The 27512-nt window shown below is 50.5% G+C and overlaps 1 long non-coding RNA gene across 2 annotated transcripts; it reads left to right on the top strand.

Annotated features, from left to right (window-relative positions):
- The first annotated feature begins 313 nt into the window (after nt 1-313).
- On the top strand, nt 314-20983 carry LOC121076144. Of its 2 annotated transcripts, XR_005823353.1 has the most exons (4): nt 314-557; nt 2219-2377; nt 20339-20487; nt 20831-20983. It is a non-coding gene; the product is annotated as an uncharacterized LOC121076144 (long non-coding RNA). The 2 variants fall into 2 exon arrangements; XR_005823354.1 differs by lacking the exon at nt 20339-20487.
- Nucleotides 20984-27512: the final 6529 nt, after the last annotated feature.

Raw genomic sequence — 27512 nt, 5'->3', positions numbered from 1 at the left:
TGTGGGAATAGATCTTCAGTCATTTCTGACTTCCTGAAAACAGATTTTTTCAAGTTTTTTTTTTTTTTTTTTCTGAAGCACTGTTTTGTTCAGACATTTTGCTGGATGACATTTTTTTAACTGCAAAATCTTCTGGAACCAAAACTAAAAAAAACCAAAATGATCTGTTGGGTTGGGCAGTCTTGTGGTTGATCATGAAAAAGGGTTTTGGATATAAATTTTTTTGCTTTGGCAAAAGAACCTGACAATATCTGTAGTTATGGATTGTCCCGAGAGTGTTTTTTCCCTGTTTCTTTGTTGTTGTTCGGTCTTCAAGGAGCCCTCCGGATCCCTCCGACATTCCTGCCAGCTGAGATGTTGGGGATTCGTCACGCAGAGGGGGACACACCTGGGCCCAGCAAGACCGACTGGGTGCAGAATGAGGGCAGGACTGGCTCTGACAGCAGATTCCTGGTGACACAGTTGAGAGCAGACGAGGATGGACATCGTTTACCCCCTGTTTATGTGAGCAAAGAGATTTCCGTGCCTCTCTCTGCCTGGCCTTCAGCACCAAATGGGTGAGTGTGCTCACTCTTTTTGCCTTGTTAATCATCGTACCTGCATTCCTTTCCAACTACTGGGTCAGCGTTGCCATATCATGTGTACGGAATACATTTTCACGTCCTTGCTGTTCCAGCTAGCTGCCCATCCCCACATACACGTACCCCCCCCCCCCCCCCCATGCTATTTCTGGCCTCGGAGCACTTATCACCTTCCTTGAGAGATGCCCATATTTTCTCACGTCCTTTTCAGCTGTTCAAGTAGTGTAACAAACACTTTCTTCCGTGCAAGGGTCTGTGAGTGCGAGGCACGTTGTGAGGGCACTGGGAAAGGCTGGTTGACTTTTAACCCTCCCGTCTCTTCCACCAAAGCCTTTCTTGTCCTGGATTCAGCCCCCAGACGGGCTTGGGCAGTCGCGTGGCTTCCCCACGGTTGTCCTGGGATCGCAGGCAGGCTGCGCTGCGCTGACGCATTACTGTTCACAGACACTTCGAAAGGGCTCCATGGACAGGAAGCAGGGCAGATTAGAGGCACACTGAGGCTTTTATTTTATGCCAGGGCTTGAAAATGTTCTTGTTGGTATTTCTGAGGCCCCGTTTTCAACCACTCTTTATACATGTATATAATACAGCAGGAGGCCAGCTTCCCTGACTCCTGTGAGCCACGCAGTGAGTTTCCATGGGATGAGAGTCACAAGACACTTCACATGCCTCCGAGAGCCAAGGGGCTCCAGGGGAGGTGCAGGACCGGCTCCTTCAGGTCTGCTTCCCTCAGCAGCTGGAGGCTGCTCGCCCAGCAGCCCCTGACCAGCCTCGCACCCCACGCACTGCTCTGCAGCCTGAGGCTGGCTCTTCCTGGGGCGTGCGGCTCTTCCAGCTGACACAGCCACCCTGCTTCGTGCCCTAGGGCCACGCCAGCTCCCCCCAGTGAGCTCAGGGAGGCAGTGTGTGCACACAGAGGTCCTGGCAGGCTGGGGGAGTGGGTGGCGCAGGGATTTTGCTGCCTCTTCTTTCCCTCATATGTTTGCACCCATTCCAGACATGCGTCAGCTCCACTCCCACAGGAGCACTGGGAAGAACATGCTCCAGCTGCTGTTCCTCCATGGTTTCTCCCCAGCAATGTAAACAGTTTACAGGGGACTTTGTAAACAGCAGATTTGTTTAGGATATTGTCTGCATTCCCGCCCCAGCCTTCCCTTGTTTTGCGGCATGGGGGGAATGCTGAGCTGCTGGCTGGAGGTCCGCAGCTTGCATCATCAGAGGGGGAAGGTGGTGGTGACCGAAGGGAAGGCATTGTGTATGCTCCTGCAGTCTCTGTGAGCCTGGTGGATTTGGGGGATCACACCAGGGTTGCACGCACGTGTTTCTGCATCCAGCAGAGGAAAGCTGGCATGGGATGCAGCTGCTGCTGAGCCTTTTGCAGGACACAGTTGCATGAGAGAACAGAGTGTATGTGAACAGAGACCTTGCTTATGCAGTGCCCAGGGCACCGGGAGAGATGAGAAATCTTCCAAGATAGGATCTTCATTTCAGGAAAGCTCTGCCTATTTGAGGAGTCTCAGAAACTTGCTGACTCCCTGGGGAAGCTGATTTTCTACCCAGGGAAATAAAGCTGTTAAATCAACTTGGCCTTCATCTTGTGGGATTAACATCTGAAGATGTCTGCTCTCCTTTCACAGCTGTCCGCACAAGGATTCGGCTTGTACTCATCAGTAGATCAGCTTCTCTCTGCCGCCCCTTGACCTTTGTAAAGAAGCAGAGAAGGGAGAGAGCAATTCTACCTGAGCTTCTGCATCTGCCACAGGGGCTTTGACAAACTTGAGCTGTATTACTCACAGGTAACCATTAAACCTAAGATGCACACACTGAACATAAACAGTTGCAGAGGTGAATGAGGGAAGCTTCAGATAGAGATTGACGTGCCAAGAAAAGGGTGTAGGGCTGGGGTAAGAAGAAAACATATTTAGAAGCAGTCAGTGGCAGTTGGGTCAGTGAGAGATAACCTCCAAGGCCCCCAGTTTCTGTTGGGTGAGTCCAGCCTTCCTTCCGCTGGTAAAACATCGCTTCTGCAACGTGGCTGTGAGAGGTGGGTACCAAACAGGAGAGCATATGAGAGGCTGACTTTCAGGAGGCATCTGAGGACAATCAACAGACCTCATAGAGGAGGGAACATGGCCTGAATGTTACAATACACTTCCTGTCTGTTGTTTTTTGATTTTCTGTTGTCGTGCTTAAACCTGAGCAGTTTAAACTTGTGACAGGCCCTTGAGCTGCTACCTCAGCCATTCCCCACTGACAGCAGGGTTAGCTGTTGGCCAGCCTGGCTGCCCTGCACCGGGCTGTCAGGAGCTGACAGCTGATCATTCTGCTGTTTGTTTGCCCCGCTCCCTGCCAACCACAAGTTCGAGTTTTGAATTTAAATATCCTGAATAGAAAGGACGAGATCTCTAAATGGCACCTCCAGTTCGTTGCCAGGGAGGTCTTGCATCCAGAAGACACAAACAGCTCAACAAAGCCAAACCTAAGGAGAAGCAATCAGACCACATTTTCCACAGCATTGGCTTCCTAAGTATATGTCTGCTGGTTGTGGCTCAGAGACTTTCTCCTCTGTTAGCATGGCTGTGCGAGGGACTGGCTGACCCACTGTGGCCACGTCCTCATGTTCACCATTAGTAGGAAGAAAAGGGCAGGCAGTTCTTCCAGCTGACTGCTTCTGCTTCCCTCAGAGGCGTGGATGTATAGTACAGACTCGGCTTGGCCCAGGAACAATCGTGAAGGTTGAATTTTGGTTGCCTCTGGATTTTTTAAATACCATGTTAAAGCCCTGTTTTCCTTTGGGGGATGTGGATAGTTGAGTGTTGTCCAGCAGAATCTTGTTGACTTTCCGGTGAGCTTTAACTGTAAATATTTGAACAAAAAATTTTCTTGTCTTAGCTGTAGCAAAATTTAATCCTTCTGTACATAATGAAATCTGGCTTAAGTCACAAGTGAAAATAAGAGTGGTAGTTTCAGGTGATTCCCCAGTGGGTGTCTGTCCCCATCAGCACGCTGCCCATCCTGGGTGGCAGCCTGCTCATCGGGAAGGGCTGGGAGGGCAGCTGGGATGGCTGGGCAGGACAGAGGTGCATTGGCTGAGTTTAGTATGCTCCTGAACAGGAAAGCAGGAGGGCTACGGGTCATGTTGGGTGAAAAGAGACAGAAATGAGACGGATCTGTCAGGAGAGTTGCCAGTTCTCACCTCTTCCCTTACAGGATCCGTGATGTGCCTGTAGCTTGGGACCAGGCTTGCTATAAACCCCAGTGCTTAAACAGATTGTCAGCCCAGCTTTAGGTGAAATCCCCCTGTGCTCAGCTTGCTCATCTGCTTTACTCCCTCTTCTTCTTCCTTTGATCCCTCACCTTTGTCATGCAGAAGGATGGTGAAGAGGAGGCAAGAAGCTCTCCAGGTACCTCTTCCTTCCCTCCCACCTCCTGTCTGCCTAATTCGTTCCTGGAGAACTCTGCTATTGCATGGGACAGGGATGCTGAGCTCCCAGAGGGCAGGCTGAGTCCGAGGGGTGGAAGAGGAGCACAAATTACTGAGGCAATGTGTGCATTACCAAAGCAGAAGTGGGAAGAACAAAAATGTCCAGGGGGGCCGTGAGGCAGGTGGGCATGATGAGAACGCTCCCACAGCCCCAAAGGACCACCCAGGACTTGTATGCACTGGGGCTGGGAGGAGGCAGAAAGATTCAGTACTACCAAGCTGACCCAAATGTGCAACGTGATCCTCATAAAAACAAATTCCTTAAATAAGAAGTCTGAGAGGGCTGGGCTTCCTCAGAGCCGGCAGCGTTAGTGGTGCTGGGGGTGAGTGGAACAACAGGTCAGGAGCAAGGGGCAGAGCCATCTGCTGGGGCACTGGGTCAGGATCAGGGCACTGGCAGAAGGGCTCTGCAGTTCTGCACAGAAAATAGATTTAAAGCGTTGATGTTTCCAATGATCAAGGAACTGACAGCTACCTCCTGCAGCCCTCAAGTGCCTTGAAATCCCACCTTCCTTTACGATAAACAGGTGCCTCACTTAGTTAGATAGATGTCTTGAGTGGAAACATCTGGAAGCCCCCAGTCTTCACCCCAAATTCACCCTGCTCAAGACACCCAAGCAGGCAGGACTGTTCCTCTTGTATGCAGACCCTCTGCCAAGGGGGGTGAGCGCAGGATGGTTTTAAGGCTGTGCTCTCGTGCTTTGACCTGGGCTGAACTGTGTCTGGGAACCCGTCAGGGAGGAAGGTGCATGTCTGTGGTCCAGCCATGCCCCACTGCCTGTTTCAGGCTTTGGATTTGGTGTAGGGACCAACTCCTGCTGTGCCTTGTGCTCCTGCCATTCCTTCTGGGGGAGGAGAGCTCTGCTGCGCTGCTTTTGGCCCCTTAAAGCAGCAGAGTACCCTTAGCAGCAAGGCTCAGGCCTTAGAATAAAGCTCTGCATGAATGTCTTCAGGCTTCTGGGCACGTGCTCTGCCTCCCCGTGTGCTGGATGGGCTCAGCCGATCTTATGGCCGCCTTCTGGGAACGGGAGGGCAGCAGGGTCTGTGGTACTTTTGTGTTGCTGCCTGAGCTCAGCGGTATCACAGACCCCGCACTGACTGCAGTGCAGCTTCTGCTGAGGGCTGTGCCAGAACACCCCTAGAAAGTGGCGTGAAGGGGAAGGATGTGCAGCCCCGCTCCTGGCATTTGGAGTGGCTTTTTTACAAATGGATACGGGGAGGAGGCAGGTGAAAGAGGATGGCAACACCTTTGGGGATCCAGGTGCCTGCCACCACAATCGCGGAGCTGCGGCGGCAGAAGGTTCCCGGCTTTGGAACCGCACGTAGGGCAGGCAAAGTTTGCAGGGTCAGGCCAAGTAGGTCCTGCCTTTGCAGGTAGGGCCCTGTGGGTTTCGTTTCCAGGCCCCGTGACTTTGGCAAGACGAGAGGTTGTGAAGGTAGGGCTGAGAGCGTGCTTGCAAGATGGCAAGTGCTATCAAATTAAGCAGGGAAGATGATTGCTAATAAACTGGGCGTGATGATACTTGGCAGGGGTGGGAAGGGCTGATGAACGTTTGCAGAGCCACTCAAAGACCTGCAAGCACCCGGAGCGCTGTAACCTGCAGGAGTGTTTCCAGGGCCGGGTGCACGAGGGCCTGGGGAGCGCGTCGCGTGTGTGCGGGCAGGGGCCCCGGCAAGCTGTAACAATTCCCATTTAGGTTTGACCTTTTGCTGGGTATTAAAGCCTGGCTGTGGCTCAGTGAGATGAACGCTGCTGCAAACCCAATTCCTCAAGATGAAATATCTCTCCGGTGGGTAATTCTAGCCTCATTTGAGGGTTGTTGTATTATTTCTTTTTCTTTCCCGCTGAATCATTTATTCCTGGTGTCAGGAAGGTGCAGAATGACTTTTCCCGCTGGCTTTCAGAGCCTCATTGATTCAACTCCCACTCCTGCAAATCTGCTAGACCAGCAGCCCTTGGCCTCTCTGATTTTCCCGGGAGGGGGTTGGAGAAACAGAGGGTCTCAGGACGGGGGGAGCTCTGCAAGTGAGCCCATTCACAGCCTGGGTGAGATGTGATCATATTTTAAGCTCTGTAGTCCAGAATCTATGTCTTGATTTGCAGGTTTGTCGCCTTAAGTGCCTTCTCAGCACTCAGCTGTCGGCATGGGGAAGGGGGAAATACGGCCCCTTAAAACTGCAGGTGAAAGCAGGTTTTGTGCTGGAAGGATCGGGGGGGGCAAGGCTTGGGTCACCCCAAACACCTTCAGACACTGACACGGGTCACAAAAGGCAGCACAGGCCCTTGCCTGGCCGAGCAGTCCTCAGGAAGACAAGGGACAGGATTCATTGCAGCAGCTCCCCTGGAGCAGGGAGGTAATGACAGATCAATGGTAGATGGAGGAGCGGTGAGCAGGAGCATCTGCTGCAGCTGGCGTGAGTGCAGTGCCTGTGGGAATGCCTGAGACTGCACAGAGCACCAGAGACCTTTGGCCCTCCCTCCTTTCTGGTTCACTGTTGCAGCTTAACTCCTTTGCTCATGGTGGGTAGGAATCCGGTCCGTCCCCTTCGGCAAAGGAAAGCAATCTACTCCCCAAAATGTGTCCTGAAGAAATCCAATCACTGGTGTGTCTGCCAGGCAGCAGTGAGCGAGCCCAGGCCTCCGCCTGTCATCATCAATCCGTTTGCAGTCCTGTCTCCGGGTTCCACTTCGCAGAGCGTCCTGAAGCATGCGCCGGGTCAGCAGCAGAGGCCGTGACTCCAGCCTTGTTAGGGCCCTTTCTGTCTGGTTTGCAGCCTGTTGTGCAACAATTCAGGGCTGTTTTCCCGTGGCTGTGGCACCAAATGCTCCCGCTGCCTGCGTGCCATCTTTCCAATGCATCTGCAGGGAGGAGAGCTGTGATAAGAGGATGAGTGGCAGGGAAGGGCTGCCAGCTCTCCCTGGGGAGTGAGTCTGGAGCTGTGAATCCCAGAGGAAGAGAAGTGTCTCCCTGCAATAAGGTGCATAACCCCCGGACAGCAGCAAGATGTCTCCTGCCTTTTCCTGGGAGCTGACATAGGTGATGTCCACCTCGGTGCACGGCACTGGTCACTGTGGTCCCCACCCCGAAGCACATCGCTCTCCCCACATGCTGCAGCAGATGTTTGGCATCCTGGGGCTGAAACAATTCATGGTTTCACATCGAAGGCTGCAGTCAGCTGGAGAAAGAAGGCACCATCCTAAATAGCTCCCGTCCCCTCCTCTTGCACCCCCAGCAGGTTATAACCCCCTCAGACCTGGCAGCAGTCATTCCTCAGTCAGGTGAGCCATCACGTGTTGGCTTTGGAGCTTTGATTTTGAATTTTTTGCTCTGTGTTTTGTTTCAAAGGTTGTTTTTGTTTTTCTGCTGGCTGTTCAGATGCTGTTGTCTCTTGATGGTGCTGGGTTGCCTCACAGACCCCTGTACCCTGCTCAGGGAAACCCTCTGCAGTCCCCGTCAGAGCAGCAGTCACAGTGAACACACACCAGGCTTTTCTCTTCCCAAATCTCGTGACTGCTTCCGTGATGGCTCACTCCCAGCCTGCTGTCATGCACTGTCACTGCCTGGTGATGCACTGAGACCTGCTGTTACTCCAGAAGGGGGCTTTTTACTGGCGAAAAACGAGGCTGAACTGAGCTGTCTCCTGGACAGGGAACCACCCAGGTACCATTTGTGAGTCCTGTGACTTCTCACCACTTCACCTTCTGTGAGTGCTGCTGTGAACACGGATGGGGTTGCCTTCAGCCAGGATCTCTCCCTCTGGCTCTGCAGTCCTGGAGGCAGAGTTGAAATCTGAGCTACTTCTGCCTCGCACAGCTCTACAGAGTTTTGCTTTGCACTGTGATGTGTTGTTTTTTTTTTCCATCTCCTGAGGCTATTTCACCCCAGACCCTTTGGAGATGACACTCTCTTTATCTGTGAGCCTTTCACTTATGGGATCAGGCCTGAGTCACCGCTGCTTTGCGCTTTGGTATGGCACTGAGTGAGGTGAGGCAGCCAAGTGGGTGTGAAACACTGCCTGACCCCTCTCCAGCAGAGAAGTAAATAGAGCGGGACAGCCGCGACGTGGACCCAGGGCTTGAAGCAGGGCTGAATGGATGCCTCGTATCCAGCAAAGCTTGCAGCCAGGCGCTTGCTTACTAAGCTCCAAGCGTTGATTTAAGGAGTTTCAAGTTGTCTGACCATGCCTATTAGTGCTTACACGATTCTCTTGCCAAGTAATTGCAAATGTTTCCATTCGTTCTGCGCTTGGCCCAGTTTCTCGTGTTTGTTATCCTAGATGTGCCCAGGACATGACCCTCCCACCCTCCTCAGCACTCATTCCAATTTCATTTAATTTCTACTTCTTCCTATGAACCACTGTAGCATAAGCACTGTTTAAAGGACAGATAAATAAAGGGAGATGGGGCTTTGCAGTACTCTGACCTCTGTGGGATCAGGTGTGGTGCTCTCAGATCAGGTGGGCCCAGGCAAATGTAAGAACACCCAAAAATGCAAAAGGTGCTGGTGGGGACTGCAGGGGAGCTGGGCGTGTGAGAGAGCTGGAGGCTGCAAAGCAAGGAGGATGCTTGGTCCTAGTGGATTTTTAAGTCACTGTTTATTGCAGTGCTACACAGGAACAAAAAAGATCAATATTTATTAGTCATAGAAAGCATAATTTTGCATGAAAAGCATCGATCAGCGTGTCAGCCGAGACAATATCATTACATCTTCTTTATGATTTGGTCAACATCCCTATATGAGTAAGGACATCATTGCCCTAGACAGACAGAGCCGGGGGCGCAGGGGGGTGAAGTTTAGCATGGCGCTGCATTTGAGGGGAGCAGAGCAGGGGCTGCAGGGGCTGTGAGGCACAGAAGATAGGATTTTGAAATCCCATCCAGGAGGAATAACCTTGAGTTCAGCCTGCCCGTGGCTGCCTCAGTCAGGTCCTAATTTTTGAGTCTTTTTCCCAGTGAAATAAGCAGCTTGCCAGCTGGGGTCAGGGTGAAATCTCCCCCCAGAGGGTAGTATTGCATGGTTATGGGCAATATGGGGTGTTGCTGCCATCCTTTAAGGCAACACAGCGTATGTGGGGAGGATGCCTGTCAGTCCCAGTTCTCCTGCAGATGTACTTGTGCACGTGGACTGACCCCAGAATAATCTGACAAGTGAGTAGAGGTGTCCAGTGTCGGGCATGGGCCATGTGCAGCCACCAAAGCCATTTGTTTGACCCAAGCAGCGAGTTCAGCAGCTGGGCAGCCAGTCTGTGTGGGCAGGCTGCTGGGGCACTCGTGGCGTGGGGAGCTGCAGTGTAGCAGCTGGACGCAGAGCCGAAGGGAAGAGGCTTCTGGGCTGCTACTGAAAGCTCTCCTTGCTGTGGGTGCAGTGCTGGTGCAGCAAGATCCCCTTGTGCCTCTGCACAAGAGGTTCAAACCTTGCCATTAACTGGAGCTCCACAATGGGCATGGAAACAGCAGACCCTGTGGTTTCGCAGAAAGCCTGAGTCAGGGCTCCTGGGTCAGGGTTCCCAGCAGTGCCGTTGGCTCCCTCAGGGCAAGCCACAAGTCAACCGCACGCGCTGCAATTGCAGAACTTGGCTTCCACTTAGACACCAAAATAATCTGCTCACCAAGCTGGGGGCATGGTTGGCTTTTCGGAAAAGTCCTGCTGCAGAAGTCAGGCTGGGAGCAAGCAGTTCTTCGCGATCCAGCCCCACGCCGGATCTGAGCCAGGAAAGCGTGCCCCTGGCTTGGTAAAAAGATCCTGACCAGTTCACAGACTGGTTGTGAGACTTAATCTAGGTATTTGTAGATAAAAGGTGTTGTCAAATGAAGATGAGTGGCCCTGCCTGGCTGTCTGGATGATGGATGAGGTGCAGTTCCATACAAGCAGAAGGGACCTCCATGTGGATCCTCAGATACAGTTCTTAAGACGGTTGTTCCTGCTTCCACAGCCTGCCTGACCTGGCAGACGGCCCTTTGTTGGCGTGAGAGGCTCTTGAAGAGAGAACAGCCCAGAAGGCTGGGCCCTGTGCAGGACTTGAGGGCACAGATTCACCTGCCAATGCTGGGCACCCGCTGGCAGGGAGCTTGGGGGTAAGGCAGGAGCATCAGCGCAGGTAAAACCAAGCCGAGATGTGCACAGGGAAGGGAAGTCACGTCCAGGCGGCTTTCCACGCTAGCCTGGCCATGCAGCTCCCTGGGCTCCCCCAGGCAAAGGAAACGTGCCGGTAACTCTGCTCAGCAGGGAGGCCAAAACGGGTCAGTTGGGGCTTGTGGGCAAGGATGTGCAGGCAGGTCAAGGCAAATCGACCGGTGTGCACAGGTTGTTGCAGTTCCATCCCTGCTCCCGGCCAAGCAGAGCCTTTCCTTGTTGGGTTGAAAGAGTGAATTTCATGGATTCGTAGAATATCCGAGTTGGAAGGGATGCACAAGGATCACATCTCAGTCCTGCTTTCGCCTTGCCAGCTGCGGCGCTCAGAGCAGGCAGCTTTACTGCATGGTATCTGAGCGAAAGAACCATTAATTTTGTATTAGGACATAAAAACTGTTTGAGCTGAACAGACCGATGGTCCTTCCAGCCCGGTATCCTGTCTCCACCAGAAGCCAAGGCCGGATGCCTTAAAGGAAGGCATAAAAATCCCATAATGCCCATAATTGTGCAATACTACCCTATGGGGGGAGATTTCCCCCTGACCCCAGCTGGCAAGCAGCTTATACCCTGAAGCAGGAGAATCAATAGCTGTTATGATTTTCATTTGAGCTACTGTCGCTGCGGATGCTGTTCTTATTCACATAAATGTCTGATCCTGTTGTGAAACTCTCTAATGCTGTTTGTTATACTGCTTTTTTGCTATCCTGGCGGGGAGCTGATGTTCTCAGGTCTGGCATTCATGGTATGTCCTCGGTGGCCTGCTGCAGACGGGATCCAGAAGCTTAGCCCCTTGGCCACCACCCCAGCATGTTCATTTCCCCTCCCTCCTGCTCTTTATTTTGTACTGATGCTCCCCATGGCCCAGCCATAGAGTGACCATGATGGGGAGAAGAATTACTGGCCAGTCCCATGTCTGCGTTGATTTTTGGCTGAGGCACTGCCCTACAAGTAGGGTGTACCAAAGGTAAATTTCTTTGCCTCTGGAATATTTGCAGGATATTTCTTAGAGAGGGATTGTGGGGCTAATTGCGGATGGGTTGATCTTTAGTGGGCTGTAACCTCCTCACAGCTACTGCAGGGGATGGAAGCACTTTCTTGTCTGGCAGTGCGCTGTCACTTCTTTTCTCCTTGCACATTCCTGCCAAGCCTCCTGCTGCTAGTGCTGGGCGAAGCCTGCTGAGAAGCTCGGTGTATTGTCAGCAGCTGGCCACCAGGACCGAGGCTCACTGCAACGTGTGGGAGAAGACCTTGACGTGACTTCCAACTCTAAATGAGAACTTCTGGTTACGTTTTCACTAAGTAAGTTCACTACGCCAACTAGCCACCTTTAGGGTGAGATGTCCAGCCCAGAGACTGCTCTTCCGCTTGCCTGCCTTCTCCCAGTCCCTGCCAGGCCTGAGCATGGGAGAAGCTAAAAAGAAGGGTACCCAGGAAGGAGCGGCAGAGGTGTGTTTGCCTGCTAGCAAAATAGGAGAGGGGAATGAAGGCAGGAGAGCAGGTCTCGTCATGTAGAACGGGGAGGAGGTGACACAGCCCGTGATAATTGGACCATTAAATCTAGCAAAGGCACCGACACTTACACAATGTGGCTCAGGGAAACAAGTGTTCTGTAGTAACAATAACTCTTCAATAGCAAGCAATAATAAGTAGCTGCAGTCATTTTTCTGCTGATCCAGTGCTTAATCCTGTTGTTCACACTCCGGGTCAAATTGTCCTCAAAGCACCGTGCAAGGGCCGGGTAGGTTTGCAGAGAAGTTCAGGCAGGACTCAGAAGAAGCTGTGGCTCAGAGATCAGTTGCACTTTGCAAATGCCTCTCAAATGTCCGCTTTTGCGTCCTGTGCCTCCTCTCTTCCACCTTCAGAAATCTCTTCATCAGAGAGAACCGTTCCAGTCCCTGAGGTCAAACCCCCCGTATGCAGTGAGTCACCAGCTACAAAGAATAGCCAGGACTGCCTGAGACAGTTGGCTGTCAAAATTGGTTTAAAAAACCTTGGAGGTTAAAAATCTGGCTTTAACCCTTATTTTCTTGTAGGTCTGGGGAGCAGGGCTTTCATCCTTTATCTGCTTTCTCAGATTTTCATCTGTGAGAGCTGAGTGCCATTTTTGCACTAACAAAAGTGGAATTTTGGCTGTTGAGGCAGGGCCCCAGGAGCTGGGGACTGGAAAACACCACCCTGTAAACACCACCCTGTTTCTGAAAGCTTCACAGTAAAGTGCAAGCTGTTGGCAGTCTGGGGCTTCCAGGGCTGGCATCCATCTGGACAGTGTCTTTTTTTCATTACTAATCCACCAGCTCTAGTCCCAGAGTTTATCAGACCCCGCTGGACTGTTACATGTACTGTAAGGTACGGGTGCAAAGTTGACCAGGGCTGCTTAGGTCTGCTGCTGAGCTCGTGGTGCTGGGTGGGGAGGGCCCTGGAGATTGAGGCAGTCTCAAGCTGGGATTAAGAGCAAAAACAGAGAGAATTTACCTTGCCACTTGGGTTTTTCAGGTCTTTTCCTACTAGACAGAGGACAGAAAGGGAAGACCCATTTTCAATCCCATGTCTGGCCAGACCTAATGCTGCCAGTATTCTGGCTGTACTGCTGAACTGCAGACAACTTTGCTGTGCGTTGTTTCTGTCTTGGCTCGGTTTGGGCCACCGGGTTGCTGTAGAAAAACAACTTGCAAGTGTTGGCCATGTATTTTATCGGCCTGACAGTTCATTGTGGTAGGAGAGGAGTGCAGCCCTTTGCTGGGCAGGGGCTGAATTGGGACAGAAGGAGATGTCAGGTTGTGTGACAGGGGTGTTGTGGGACGCCTGGCATGTGGCTGGAGTCTCCTTGATACACGGTGAGCTGGTCACGAAAGGTTCGTGGCTCCCCATACCTCATTCCCTCCCTGGGGCCATCTGAGCTGGTTATGATTTTCAGAGATGTCTAGAAAGGGGAAATGTCTGGGATATGTTTGTTTTCCTCTTCTTTCTCTTTGATGTCTCCCTAATAATGGGAGACTTCTGCAGCTTGGGGTTGACCTTCCCTGCTCGGTCTGGACCGGTGCTCTCCTGGTGAGTAGGGAGTGATAGCAGGGGAGGGCAGGACCTGTGATAACTCAGTCTGGCAGCCCCAGCCCTGTCAGCACCGATATGATGGAATAGTCTTGATTGCCCCAGAGCCCCAAGGGAGTTGATTGCTTCAGTCAGCTCTTCTTTCTGAAAAGGGTTGTCATAAAAAAAAAAAAAAAAAGATAGAAAAAGGTAAGGGAATGTAACTGTACGTAGCCCTGGAAACCTGGAGGAGAGGACAGAAACTGAGATCTAAAAAGGTGTAAGGCAATTTAAGAAAAAAAGGTTGAGGTGATGCAGTCCCTGCAATCAGTGCTGGTGTTAGTGAGTCTGGGCTTGATCCTGTGCTTCCTAGTGATGAAAGTTCTGCTCGTGTCTGCGTCTGAAGGTGTTATGCCCTGTGGAATGGGAGCAGGGAGGCCCCAGACATCGCTGAGCTGCGTGCTCAGCCCTGCTGAGGAAGCCCTGAGGAGGAAAGGGGCACGGGCTGCAGGGCAGTGCAGATGGCAGTGTCGTTTGGGCTCACTGCCCTGGGACACCAGCCTGGACTCGGAGCTTGTCCCTACAGCTGCAGGCAAGTGCTGTCCTCTCCCCCCACAAAGCTCCAGGGACTCGTCGCTCTTCCTTTGGGAGGCTCTGACAGGGCAGAGGCTTGCTAGCAGCCGTGTGGTTTCTTCTTAACAAAGAAATAAAAGAGGGGAAATGGATTTTCCCTCTGCCAAAGATTTACACACGTCTGTCTCATCCCACCCCTTCCCCGAGCGCCCTGCAGCTTCGGGCTCTGCGACTTAGCAGCTCCATGGGCTTTGGGCTCCCTGAGTTCAGACCCTGTGGCCCAAGCACAGCACGGAGCGTGTTCTGCGGTGGCACCGTGTGAGTTCAGGAAGCCGTTCCTTGTTCTTTCGGCGGTGGTGGTGGTGTCAAGGTACTGTCCTCTTCTCTGCATATGGTTTTCATCAACCTCCTATTAAGTCACGGCAGCTTGGTAGCAGAGAACACATCCCAGGACACATCAGCTGCTCTTCTGCAACGTGCAGTGGCAAGGAGCAGTGGTGTGTTGCAAAAGGATTATTTCCTCATTATTTCCACATCAGCCTGACGTGATGGCAGGACACTTTAAGGGGTAGGGAGCACCTTTAGTTGGTGAGCACAGCTCTGTTTCTCTATTTCCTTCCCCAGTGAAGGGGCAGCTTGGTGCTGGAGTTGGCTCCGGCCAAGTGTTTTCTGCCACTGGTTCTTACCAGTCCTGTGGCATCCCCAAATGAGGCTCAGGGGATTACAAAGCAGTCAGCTTTTGTTTTAAGCCTGACCTTGGCATCAGGCTGTTAGCATGGCAAGGCAGAGAGATGAGCTAGCTGGCATCCTGCCTGTGTGTGTGGCAAGGACTCTTTAAAGCCTCAAAGGACGCATTAGTTTGATGTCAGAGGCTTTGTTTGTGGCATTCCCCGGCACAGTTATCCTCCCTCTGTGTGCGTGTGCATGTGTACACACATCTCCTCCCTGGCTGAACCTCTGATGCTCCCCCATCCCGTGTCCGAAGAGTGCAGCGAGGCGGCGTGGATAACTCCAGTGAGACAGATGGAGCTGGATCCAGGCCTCTGTGGGGACAGCTGCGGCCCTGACAGTCCCCTCTGGTCATGCACCTGTTAGGAACTATATTTAGCACGGGAAGGCTTTCCAGAAAAGAGGACGCAGGGGAGAAGTGGGGAGGCAGAAGGGCTGGGAATTTGGCCTCCGTCTCTCCAGCAGGTCTCGAAGCTCCGAAATGCCTTTCAGTAACAGCGACCGAAAATGACAATCAGGTGAAAAGCAGGCAGCATCCCGAGGCGTGCTGGCTGTGTTTGGAGACAGCCTGAGCACGTGATGGCTTCATAGGTCCTGGCTGAAGCGCCGGGAAGCCTGGCGTGCTGGTCCAGCCAGGCCCAGCAGGTCACTCAGTGACTGCCACGTGGGAATCGTGGTCGGTGCCGAGTGAAGCACATGCTGGGGCCACAGGTGGAGCCTTCGCTGGTGCAAGACTGCACAGACTCCCATGTTCATCACATATCACCCAGGACTGTTGCAGTCCCTCCAGAAGTTGAAGCAGCTCCCGTTCCTGGAGCACCCAGCACGCTGCCCGCATGCCCGGGCTGCAGCCTGGCTGTGGTGCCATTGTCCCCGCGCGTGTCCACCTACCCATATGGCTTGCAGACCCGTGTGGCACGAGCAGGGGGGGAAATCCTCCTCCTCTTGGCACCGAGCAAGGTTCTCCGTGATGGGATGGGAGGCATTTCAGCTCTTCTGTTTATAAATGAAGAGCCTGGAGCTAGGTGCCTGTGTTCTGATGCTGACTGAATGTGCAATAAGCTTGCCTGCTCCTTGCAGCAGGAGCCGTGCAAGGAGGCAGGCTGAGCTGTGGTATCTCGCCTGAGCAGAGGCAGCAGATCCAGGTAGGCTCAGAGCCCATGTTTTCTTTCATCTTCCCCTTTACTGGGTACCGAGCTGCGTTTTCACCACCCAGCCTCCCTTAGGCACAGGAGGTGCCTGGTGGCCATCTCTGCCACGTCGCTCGTGGAGCGCAGCAGCGGCTGACGCAGAGCGAAACTCCAGCAGCACTTCCGACCCGCGGGAGGCTTGGGATGAATGGGAATCCTGCAGCTCTCAAATGCCTCCCGAGCCGTCCCGCGGCAGGCCCAGCTCCTGACAGGTGGCACTGCCTCCCTGGAAGGACCCTGTGTCGCCTTCAGCTGCTCTCCCTCTACGCCTACCCGCACGCCCTCCCTAATGCCCGCACGCTGCACAGGCAGTTAGCGTTGCAGCATTTGTGGCCACCTGGGCTGCTGCTCGATGTGGGGGATTTGCTGTACTTAGCGGAAAAATGCATCAGGAACTTTAAACTGCTCTGTGGCTAAATGGGGCTCACTTTTCCGGTCTCTGCAGCTCTCAGCTATCCTCCTCTGCCCTGTTGCTGTGTCCTCTTAGCAAGAAGTTCTCTTTAAAGAGAAAAACTATTGCGTTGCTCATAGGAGCCACCAAACACTACGGGTTTCACTCGGCATCTTTCCTGGATGATGTTCTTAGTGTTTTCCCAGCCTCGGGGAAGATCTGAGTGTGAAACCAAGAAAGGAAGAGGGAATCCAGCATATCTTGAGGATAGCCACAGCATCTCCAACTGATAGGATAAATCTGTACAATTCCTGGCTGCCTAATCTGGCTCTCAGTGGCGTTGGAACAATGTGCATTAACATCGTTAGCGTGACAGTGCTGCAGTGAGGCAGGGGAGAGCTAACATCCCCGTTTCACTGATGGGGAGGTGAACCCCAGACAGGCTATGGAGCCTCTGCCAGGTGACACAAGGAATCCTTGGGGCGTAGCATCCTCCTCTGGGCATGTGCCAGGGGAGCTGAGCTTCTCTTTCCGGCACGGGCAGGCTCCTGTGGGCTGCAGGCTGGCTCTGGGCAGCAGACAGCATGGGGACACCTTACCACCTCCACCCCGAGCACCCTGCCACTGTCTTTTCTCAGCAGAGGTGTGGGGTCCTCAGGGAACTCCTACATCTTCTTCATTTGGTATCTTCAACCACACAAGTACCTCGGAGCCAGTGGGAAGGCAGCGCTTACCTGCAGGGCTGGCCCATCTGGCATAGATTCCTCTTAGCTTGGCTTTCTACATCACTTTAGGTGCCTAACCTTACAAGCAAGGGAGCTACAGGCCACTGAAATAAGGGAGAGAGACGAGGGGCTCCATGAGCAGCTCCCGAGTGGTCCTGAGCCCTGGCAGCAGGGGTTACACCCTACCGGTACTGGTGCCTGCTGTGCCAGCTCCAGCTGTTCCTTATCTCAGTTGTTGAGGTGGATTGAACGGAGGTGGTAAGGTTGGGATAACCACCGGGTAACCTGTACGTTGCTTTACCTCTCTTCATATATGCTATGGAGGCTTTCCTGGAACTAGAGGCACTAGGCAACATAAATTGCTTCTGTCAATGTGCTTTATTGGACTACATCAAAGTAGAATCGATAAAGAGTTAAAAAAAAAAAAAAGCCCCCAAAACAGGCTTGCTAAGCCAGACCAAGTCATAAACAGATTAGAGTGCTGTGGAGGTCAGGTTTCAGCTGGCATTCGTGAAAATAGGGGGGTTCTGGCATTGTCGGAGGGTGATTCATTGCACTGGAATATTTCAGGGGAGGAGAGCCGTACAGGAGCTGCGAACACAATGCTGCAAAGAGAGGGGCTCATTGTGTGCTGGGTTTCTGCCTCCAAGTTCACTCTCGCAGATTTATGCTGATACCACGTATATCAGGAGAAGTTATCTGTTTCTGTTTAACTCGGATGAAAGCCCATGTGTGGTTATTGCATTCTAAGTTTGCTAGAACTTGTTAATAATTTAGAATAATAAAGTCAGTCAAATTAATTCACTTCTAAAATTGAGCTTATTTGCATTGGCTTGTCTTTTTTGTAACAGATCTCTCTGCGGGCATATGTTTGTATAAGCTTTTGTATGTGCTTGTGAGTGTTTGTGTGCGTACGTAATTTCCTTCACCATCTTACAACCCAAAGAGGCTGAGCTGGACTTAAACATTGTACAGGAAAAATAGTTTTCTCCCTGCCTGTGAATATATTCAATGAAGGTTCACCCCAAAGTGAAGCCAAATAGCTAAGAAATAAATCCGCAGGAAAAAAATGGGATTTGTAATGGAAATGCTCCCTTGTCTTAAATTATAGCTAGGCGTATGTGAAGCTGAAATGCATGCTGCAGCATCCAGACGGTGCCTCAAGCTGGCCGTGCATTCCCAGAAATAAAGAAAAATACCCCAGCCTACCTGCAAAGTGACCTTTCTCCTAGCACCGACTTGCAGCTCAGGAGCTTTTGTGCTGGAAGAGGCAGGGTAAGATACATGAAGTGACAGATTGCTACTGACAGTGAAAGGCTCTTTCAGCTGCATTTCTCTACAGCCACAGTGATATATCCAGGGGCTTGTTAGAGAACAGCAGCACCAGCCAATAACCGGTTGGTCTAAGCCCTAGAGATAGACCGTATGTCCCACACTCTGTCTCCTAATCACCGAATGTAGAGTGAATTCAGCTGCAGCATCGCCTCTCTCCCTGCATGTTATATAGGAAAGAAACGCACCCGTGTATTTATCTGTCTGTGGCAATGCCTGTGTCTATAAATAACAGTGTTTGTGTCTATGCATGCGTGTGTGTGTGCATATTTATGCATGTGTGTGTTCATTGTGGGTGCGGCTGGTTGTATAGCAGCCTGGAAAATGGAAATCCTTTTGTGCAAATCACGCGTTTTTGGAGGAAAGGAGAGCCAGGAGACCGCGGGTGATGAATTGGCCTTGAACTGTGATGAAATTTTTTTTTTTTTGAGGCAAAACAATTTCAGGGAAAGGGTCTCCAAAAAAGTCCAGTTTCGGGAGGTAACTCGATTGAATTTCTGGTTCCTGGCTGCCTGCCTGGAGGGCCTCTTGTCACTTCTACTTTCTTCCAACAAGGCAGAAGGCGGAATTGACAGCAGCCTTCCCGCCAGGCTGTTAGAGAAGCAGGGAAGCCAGATGCTTTGCCTCCCTCTTCCCTCCCCCTTGTGCGGCCCAAGAGCCAGAGAGTTCAGCTGCTTAACTTTTCCATCTTCGTTCTCCAGTGTTCCTGGTCTGACCCAGCGGGGATCCTGTGGAACGAAATAACGCCTGGTAGTCAGCAGAGTCGGCGTGTGCGCACAGAGGGGTTTGTAGCTGCTAAGGGATAGGGGTGTGCGCGTGTCATACAGCCAAGTGTCATACTTCTGTATACAAAAGTAAAATTATACTTTCATATACAACGGTTATGCACAGAGACGCGCTGATGAAGATGAGCTGATCTACGAGCCCCTCCCCTGGAGCAAAACCATGGCAAATGGTTGTGTAATGCAATTTCAGAGCTTCCATTGCTGTACTTCTAAACCCAATCTCAACCCGTGCTATTTGTGTAACTGCGAAGAGGTTATGTTATAGGCAATATCTAAAATATTGTTATGATTTCTCCTGCAAGGACAGAATGCTCAGCCCCTCACTTTTCTTCTTCATATAGGGTTATTGCCTTCAGATGGTAAGAAATTTAAGAAGGTTTCAGTTGCTGTTGAATTAACATTTCTATACGCATCATTTAACTAGATAATTTGCTGACTCTAAAATTTCTGTGTAATCAAATTGATTGGCTGTTTGAACATTCCTAAGTGCTAGTTGAAATGATGCGGAGAATGGGCCCCTTTCTTTAGATTCAGGGCAGCCGCAGGGTGAGGTTATCTCGTGCAGCGTCCTGAGGCCTGACCTGCTGCAAGGCAGGGCCTGTGCATTTCCCAGCACACACGACCTGCAGTGCTCTTGCCCTCCCTCATCTCTGGAGACTGCTGGCTCTGCTGAGGGGCATCCAGACATCTCAGAAGCAGTGACATCATAGGGTTTTGTTAAAGTACATACAGCCCTCTTCTCCTCCCAGAGTTTTATTGTCTCTTCGATGCTCAGAAGTTGTACCCGGTGAGTGCTTGTGCACTCCTTCCTTCCAGCTCTGGTCTCTTGTTCTCTCTGCCACCTGCCCTGGGAGGGGAGAATTGTGATGGAGGCAGCTTTCCTCCTCGTTTGGCACGCGTTGCCGCTTGTGCCAACTCAGGCAGGAATGAACATTGGCCTAGGGCAAACCACGAACATTTGTAGCCTGCAGCAAGGCAAAAAAGATTGCCCAGAACAGCCTTTGGAAATATTTTAATTACCCTTGGTGAACTGGCAATCAACTAGCTTGAGGTAAAGATCACAAGTGGAGACAAAATCTAAGGGGAATTTTTATGCTTGGAGTCAAATTTCAGCAGCATTTTTGAAGCATTTCTAATTGGTATGGTTTAACAGCCATCACCAAACATCCCCAAACCTAAACAGTTCTGATGTATGTGGAAACCAAATCACAGTCCTGCAGCTCTACTACAGTATTGTGAGGTGGATGAACACAGGGTTTATAAAAGAGTCTGGGTAGCAGCCTAACCACAGAGGTCTTTCTGAACAGCTTTATAGTCAGAAGACTTTTTTAATGGACTGTTTTAATGGAGTGAGTCAAAAATCAGGTTTCGTGTTTTGTTTCTGCAGACTTGCCAGTGAAAGAAAAGCTTGGTGGCTTTCAGATCAAATCATCTTTGCCAGCCAAAGCAGTGTCTTCTTCCCTGCTTCTAAGAGGCATGAACTTAAACAATGAGTCTCAGAGTGGGGTGTATCTACAGTCGTAGCTGTGAAGAGAGGTGATTATTCCTCCCTAATAATTCAGTTTCGCATAAGGAAATTATCACACACACAGGGGCGTGCACCTTCCTCTGTTCTGCCAACATGCACTGCTAGAAAGATTTATTCCAGTAATAAGGTCTTCGCAGTGAAACTTAACAAAAATGAGGGGCCAAGTTTATTAATTATATATTTTACAGTTAATGAAACATAATATTTAACAGAAATAATTGCAGGCATCTGCCTCAATGGCACAACTCATTTTCAGTAATAAACGGTTTGTGTTTCCCTTTGTTGGACTGATCAGTTACAGAGACAAATCCTGCCTTGTGCTAAGCCCTTCTTATCTCTTTTCATTTGCAGGAGATGAAATGTTCTCCTGTTCAATGTACGCGGAAGAGACCAGAGCTGAGCTGCTATCATCGTAACAGTAAAACTACAGCGAGATCTGAATTCTTTGTTCATGTTTCATTGCCTGCTTTGAGGAAAACAGTGATCATGAGATCAGACATCAGCCTTAGGGTGAGTGTAGATACCACCCACGCCAGCTCTACCAACAGACTGCAATCTATATCTGGTTCACTCCATTCCCGTCTGTCCCTCGCAGCCCCTCTGCGGGCTCTGGTAGACAAGGCTCCCTTGTTGTACAGGGCTCAGTTATTTCACCCCACAGCCTCTTCCATGTCTGCTGAAACATCATGTAGGAGCACTCGGCACGCTCAGCTCAGCTTGCATTCAGGACTTTTAAAAACCTGCTCATGGATATACATTAGCTGTCCATGTAGTAACTTGACAGGTTGTCAGAGCATATGCTCCTTTGGTATCTGCTATAAAGGGTGGCTGGATGTCGTCTTGTGTGCCCTGACATTTGTAGAGCAGGGAGGTTTATTTTGCAGTATCACTGATAATTTCTCTACGCTCCTAACAACTTTCAAGCAGGTTGGCAGATTCTACCTCATCTAGGTGTCCATCTCCCATTATCTTCTGCTACCTGAGGTACCTCAGAGCTTGTGACATGCAGTTGAGTGATTTTTATTCCCTCCACTTGAGGGAAGTATCTTACAAGATTTTACACTGGTCCACTGCAGTTGACTCATGCCACCTATTTTTGAAATGCAGCCAACAAGGTAAGAGAAGATTGAAAAAAAAAATTAACAACATGCAGATAAAATTAGGACAGAAATCAGAAACAGCAATCAGGTAAAACATTGTAAACAGACAAACCTGGTGTGCCCACTAAACACAGAGCCATCCTGGGTCACAATGTGGTGTTCCTTCTTTTATTTTTTTCTTTACAAACTGTTGATGCGGTTGGTGGGTTCTCCCTGTGGGGTTCACTGCAAATAAACTGTGACAGGTGAAGTCATTAGCTCTAATAGCTATGCACACCTCAGGACAACAGTCCTTCATACATAAGAGGTTGATGGGAACTCTTCAAGGAGGTGTTTATCTAATGGCATGCCACAGGGATCAGGGTTAGGTCCAGTCTTCTTTAGTGTCTTCATTAATGAGCTGGAGGAGGGGAAAACCAGCAGGTTAATGACATCTGTGGATGAAACAGAGAGGGAACGATGCAGGGGCCAGGGGAGGTCACTGGCACCAGCCCATCAGAACTGAGTAGAGCTGGGTTTTATCTGCCGTAGGCTTTCAGTCTGGCTTCACGTTTGCTGATTTTGTAAGTGAAATGTGGAGTCTGGGCAAGCAGGGAGGTGGGTTGGGTATTTGTAAGGGCATCTGTTCAGCCAGAGCATTGGCTACTCTGCTCTGAAACACAGGTTTTCTGCAGATCCATCTTGTAAATATTTAAATGCATGAGTAGCGGATGCAGCAAGTCTGGGTAGAGACTTGTGAGCGTGGAGGGAAATAAAGAGTGTGTGTGAGATGCATGTCTCCTTCTCACGTGTCAGCACTCGCATGTGCACGTCTTCCAATACCTTCCAGACAGATTGTCATCCAAAGAGCTCTGCCAGTCTTTCAGGCATCAATCACACGAGCTCCGCAATAACCCTGCAAGGTCAGGAAGCACTGTCAGGTAGGGAAAAGCCCGCGTCTCTGTGATCCTCAGAGGAGCAATTTGCACCTGAGCAAGGAGAGGTGAACAGAGGGCAGCAGTGACTCCTGCGAGAGCGCACATTTGCTGCAGTCGAAGCTTCCCTGATTTGCCTAGAGCCAGGGATGGGAGCCAGGTCTGCTGAACCCCTGTTCCCTGCCTTGACCACTAGAAACACTTCCTCCCCACAGAAACCTCACCATGAAACCACCCACAGGAGAACGGCTTTGTTATTTGGCAAGGAGAGCACAGGCTCTGCTCTACCCAATCCGCAGGCACATTTTTGGGGTTGCGTGTTTACTGAAATCTTGGCTTTGCTGGTCTGGAGAGGATAAAAGTTGATTGTTCACCAGCCAGGGGTTGGCGTCTCCCTGCCTGTATGTGTAAATATCTCTGTGCAGCCATACCAGGCCATAGGGAATGTTTGTGGTGCAGCAGCCTGCTAGTGTTAGAAGCCTTGTCTCTCTTCTGCGGTAAACACGTCTCTTGTTACCTGTTCTCACTGAAGCTTTTCTAGCTTCTCCTATCCTTGGCCACTTTGGCTTCAGGGCCTCGTGATCACTGGATTGATTTATTTATCTAAAAAGAAAACCTAAAGAACTCCTTGTTTTCCAGAGTGCTCTGTCCCAGGCACTGGCTGCCTCGGAGGAGCCAGGTCATGCTGGAGGGAAACAGGGCTGCCAGGTGTGAGCATCAGCTCTGCCAGCATTGCTGTTCCTTCTGCCTCTCAGCCTTCTCCCAATACCGCCCTTCTCCTGGATTAACAGGAAAGATTATGTTGCTCTTCAGGATGCCCAGACCTTGCCAGTTCTGTCCCTCAGCATGTGGAACAGATCGTATAAAAGGGAGTTCACCCCCCAGCTCTATGAACAGGACCATATGAGAGTACAGAGAAGACAACAGAAGACCAGGGAGTGGGCCTGCCATCCGTTGCTTCCCCTGTGCAGGTCCTGCTCGGTGTCACAGCACGTGTTTGCTGCTCCATGGACCCACGTCCAAGTGTGGCTGCTCAACACGTGGCAGATCTCCCAGGGTTGGCTGAGCAGATCTGGGCTCATGGGGCAGAGCAGAGCCTCCCTGCACCGCGCTGCTGGTGTGTCAGGTCCCAGTTTTGGTTCAAAACAGAAGTTGGAGATCGGTGCTCTGGATTCCACCTGCTGCTGCAAATCTGAAGGCAGTTGGCTCCTGGCTGGTGCAGGAAAGTGTTGTCCCACCCCACAGCTTCACACATGGTAGTAACAGGTCTGATGGGACATTTTGCTGCTTCAGGAGACTCGATGTTATTCAGCTTCCTAAAATGCTGCGTTCTGTGATACCTGTGTGACACCACTGCTTTGAGCAGAAGTCAGCCTAACTGGTTCATCGCTGATGTTTTCCTGTCTGTTGGTTTTACAGGCAAATAATGAAACCCACTTCCCATCACTCTCTGACCTTGGTTTTGCAGAGTGCTCAGGTGCATCTTAAAGACTTTGTGTTTCAGGAAGCAGGAGGCTGGCACAGCTGCAACTCAGTGCCTTGAACAGTTCGTTGCATTGTTCATTTCCCTGAACACGTGGCCCTTCCTTCAGGAGGAAGGCTGTCTCTTCACAGTGTTTTTGTCCATAGAACTGATAACGTTGGGGCTGTTTTACACATCAGCAACAGAATGAAGAAAGCAGAGGCAATCAGGACCCAAAATAATTATGTTTATCATCTGTAATCATCACACAGAGTCTAACTGCACATAAGCACTTCTAGCTGGCTGCCTGCAAGAACACAGAATGCAGGGAGTATTATTAGAGGATACACTGGCTATTGAAAAGGATACTAGCCAGCTGCTGAACAGGGCAGCAGGGGATTCTCTGGACTGCAAGCACTCCCATTTATTATTACATCTGTAGAAAACGAGGGCATATCCAGTGCTGAACCCTCCTCTGTGTGCATGTGTTAGTGGGTGTTGTTTCCAGAGTCAGGCTGCTGGGGAAATAACAACCCAGCCCCTTTCTGGCTGACCCTGGGGGTTCAGAAGGTATAATCTGGAAGAGCCTACAGCTGCTCAAGCCTTTCTTCACGAAGGGGATTATTCCAAGGGAGCTCTCTGATGTTTCCCCTTGTGGCTCTGTCTACTCCTCCCTAGTTTCATGCCACTCCGGAAACACATAACCCCAAGCAAGGTCTTCAGGGCTGAGTTTCCCGCTAGCAGAACTCTTCTCCATCACACTGCTGCACCGGCTGAGGCTGCCGAGCAGAACTGTCCAAGCAACTTCAAGTGATCTCAGTACAGAAAACGCCCCTGAAAACATTTGCTGCATTCCCAAAGTAGAGCAACAAAAAGCAGCATTCTCCCACCCATATCCCTGCAGCTCGGTCCAATCTCTCCTAGTGCTGCACTGAGAAAGGGCTAAAGAATGTCTTGGCTGAAATGAGCACAGAGAATTGCTGCACTTGGCCGTTTCGTGGAAGGTCTTACTGAAAATCTGCTTGAACGTAAAAACCTTAAGGCTGATAGCACAGGAAGAGTTAAAGCCAGATTTTGTATCCGTAGTGGAATTAGTTGGAATCCCATCAAAAGCCTGTGACAGTTCATCTGTTGAGCAAAGCATGTGAGATGCTGCACGTTTACTTATTCTGATGCTCAGGGTTATAAAGTGGCTTTCTAAAACCCTTCTTTTCCATGATGATCTCCAGATGACGATGTAAAATCTGTCCTTGCAGGAGGCCAATCCCGAGGTGTCTGTGTGTGTACAGGAGGGCTATTTCTCATCCTGAGTATCTGTCAATGGGAACTGGTGTTTCTCTTGCAGACACCCCCCCTCTGCCAAGAACTCTTCTTTAGCAAGGCTCTTATGAACCTGGAACTTTTTTAAAGAGTCAAATATTGATATAAGTGCACTTCTACTAAAATTCAAATGCAAACCAATCAACATTTCACAGCAGCACTTTAGTTTTCCTGCGGATTACTTTTCCAGGGGCACCCTCTACTTCTGGCTTACCTACAAGACTCTGGGAATGCTGTCAAGACAGGAGCCGTTCTCCTGCATCTAAAGGGCAACAAGCACAGGGACTGAGCCACATTCTTCTGTTGTGTGGGCACCTCGTGCCAGTGAGCCGGGGAGGAGAGCTGAGCTCTGTGGGGTGCTCTGCGCCTGGAGGAGAGTCCTGCTGTTAACGAGGCAAGTGAGATTCTTCATGCTGTTTCAGGGCCATATACTCCTACAATCACGGGATAATGTTGGGTGAAAGGAGCCCGAGGGAGTCTTCAGTCCGTGCCCCTGCTCAAAGGCAGCTTCAAAGTTAGGTCCAGGTGATCTGGGCCTCCAGAGAGGTTTTGTTATATCTTCAAGGACCCCTATCCAGTGCTTAGCCACCCCCAGTGTGAAAAATGGCTGCATGGATGTTATCCTGGAGCTGAGTGTGAAATCTTTTCTAAAATCTCTGTCTTTTTCAGTGATATGGTGTCTTTTAGTGATATGGTTTAGTGGAGGTCTTGTTAGTGTTAGGACAGAGGTTGGACTAGATGATCTTGGAGGTCTCTTCCAACCTAGACGATTCTGTGATTCTGTGATTCTGTGTCTTTAATGCCCAGGAGTTGGAAGGAGGCCAGAACACATCTTGTCGTTTCACTTGACAGTATTCATCCAAATTGATTGGCTGTTGGGAGGGCAGGGCAAGCAATGCATGGTTTTCTAGGTCTTGCTTCCCTCTAATCCCAAGCCACCCTTTTACTCATAGCATCTGCACAAAGGAGGAGATTCTTTCCTGACTGTGGCCAAAGAGGACTTGTTCCTTGTGGAACCTCCTTGTGGAGTTGAACAGAGGAGCAGTGAAGTGATACTGACTGTGATCTTGGTGCTACGCCGTGCTAATGGCTGTCAAACTTCCTGCACAAATCACAGTGAAAGATTTTGAAGAAGACAAGTAATCAGCTTTGTGGGTGTTCCTCCCTTCCAGAAGTATGAATAAGGAAAAGCATGACAGCACTTCCTTGAAAATCTGGTGGGTGGACTGTTGCTGTGAGCTGATAGAAGAAGATGGGGGCTGCTTTCTTCATAATGAATGAAAAATGACAGATGGGGGAAGGCAAGGAAAGGCCTTCAGCAGTAATATAATCAACTTACTTCTGAGAACATTGGAATGGTTTTTTTTCCCGATGTGAAGGAAGAGAGGATTTTTGGCTGAGAGTCTTGGGGAAATGGGAACTACAGAGGTAAATATGGTTGGTCCTCAGTCCAACCCAAAGCAAAGACCTTATACCAGCTTCAAAAGCAGTGAGGGAGGGTGGCTTCCCTAGTCTTAGAGAAGGTAGGGTGCGTGGGGCTGGTCCTCCCTCCTCTTAGCTTCATCGCTGGCCTGGAGCTCTCGTTTTGGAAGAGAAGGTGAAGAGCCAGTCCCCCTTCAGACCAGTAATGACTTCACACCCTGACTTTTTCCCCGCAAGCCTTTCCTCTTACACGCTAACAAGTCTGAGCCTACTTCATTGTGCCCTTGGTAATTGTGCTTTTAATTATGCTCTGTGTCTTTGACCATCTGTTGTGCTTTTTTCAGAATCTGTTTCAGTTCTGCTATCCCCTTTGAGATGAAGGGACCATGAGTGCACACACTATCCAAGGTGTGGATGAATCATAGATTTTTCTGTTCTGATCTTTTTTTTTCTTTCCAAATGATTCATACCAGTTGATCTGTTTCTTGATGGTTAAGTTGACATTTTCATGGTACCAACAGCTTTATGTATGTGGAAAAACGAGGGCCTACAAAGAGAAGTGAAAACGATGTCCGTTGGACAGGAAAAGACAAGATTTTTTGGGAACACTGCAGGAGTCTGAAGGGAGAGGTTACAGTACCTCCCAGCATGGAGCCCACTTGCGAGAGCAGCCAGCACACAGCTGCTGGTGTCAGGAAGATGCTGTAACTTGCTGACAGACATAAGAGCAAGCACAGCAGACCTCTGCTTTGAGCAAGAGTCCAAGGGATACAAAATTCAAGTCAGGAGAGGGAGCTTGAAAGGCTCCAGCTTGA

The sequence above is a fragment of the Cygnus olor genome, chromosome 11 (assembly GCF_009769625.2).
Source record: "Cygnus olor isolate bCygOlo1 chromosome 11, bCygOlo1.pri.v2, whole genome shotgun sequence".
Classification (NCBI taxonomy): domain Eukaryota; kingdom Metazoa; phylum Chordata; class Aves; order Anseriformes; family Anatidae; genus Cygnus; species Cygnus olor.
Note: the sequence above shows the minus strand (reverse complement) of the source record. Positions and strands in the feature narration are given on the sequence as shown.